This window comes from Galeopterus variegatus, unplaced genomic scaffold, assembly GCF_000696425.1.
Source record: "Galeopterus variegatus unplaced genomic scaffold, G_variegatus-3.0.2 Scaffold2717, whole genome shotgun sequence".
Lineage (NCBI taxonomy): Eukaryota > Metazoa > Chordata > Mammalia > Dermoptera > Cynocephalidae > Galeopterus > Galeopterus variegatus.
Window position 1 is genome coordinate 78,249 of NW_007728828.1, and position 1,071 is coordinate 79,319.

The window sequence follows — 1,071 nt, forward strand, 5'->3', positions numbered from 1 at the left end:
TTGTTTTCGTCCTCTGTAGCTAAGCTCGTTTCTTCCCACCTCGCGTCTTTTCCACTCCAGTTTCTTGTTCATGCGCAGGGGCACTACCCGTCTTCACGTCTCCTACACATTCCAAACCACCTTCTAAGCCCGCTCGTATCCGAGATCACCAGAGGGCTCTCGAGGGTAACCTCTACATCAAGTACCCAGAACACTCGGGCATTCGCGACGAGGTGGCCGAGTGGTTAAGGCGATGGACTGCTAATCCATTGTGCTCTGCACGCGTGGGTTCGAATCCCACCTTCGTCGGTTGTTTAATCTTAGGTTGAAAGGCTGTGACTTTTCAGGTCTTCTCTTGGTATTCCCACTTTGGGGCTTACTGTCCTGACATCGCCTTTCTAGAAAAAGGCTGCTCCTCTCCCATTACTACAGACCTCAACCTTTCTCGTGTTTTTCCCTCATCTTGATAAGCAGAGTGTTCTTGCATTAAGGCATTGTTTTTTCAAATGTCAGAGACGATTTTGCTAGGTATTCCTCAAGTTTATCCCATCCACTCCTAGAAGGGGCTTTTGTTTTCAACTAATTCATATCGTCTAAGTGGAATCCTTCACAAGGTCAATTTAATAAAGTTCTTTAAAATTTTTTAAATTTATTATTATGTTTTTATTTTAATTTATCAATATTCAATGTAGTTGATTTTCGTGTCCCTTTACCAATTCCTCTTTCCCACTTCCCTCTCCCCCAATAAAGTTCTAAATGTAAGACGAGAGCGAGGTGAAAAGATACACATAGAATAGGGAGAGAGTGAGAGGAGGGATGAAGATTGAGAGAAAAAGAGAGAGAATATAAAAGTAGTCCAAAGATGTAAATAAAAAGGGGATACAAAGGAGAGACTGATTGTTTCACTACTGTGAAAAGTAAAATAGAATCTTATGGAGGAGTTTAGATCAGCAAGTCAAACGCACACCCCAAGGCACAACAAATTAGAAGAGGTAGATTCATGAAAAAATGCTCAACATCACTCAGCATTCGGGAAATGCAAATCAAAACCACACTGAGGTACCATCTCACCCCAGTCAGGAAGGCTAATAT

General features: G+C 42.1%; 1 non-coding gene across 1 annotated transcript; it reads left to right on the forward strand.

The window, feature by feature from the left end:
• Positions 1-206: 206 nt before the first annotated feature.
• On the forward strand, positions 207-288 carry TRNAS-GCU. Its single transcript has one exon. It is a non-coding gene; the product is annotated as a tRNA-Ser (tRNA).
• The last annotated feature ends 783 nt before the right edge of the window (positions 289-1,071 follow it).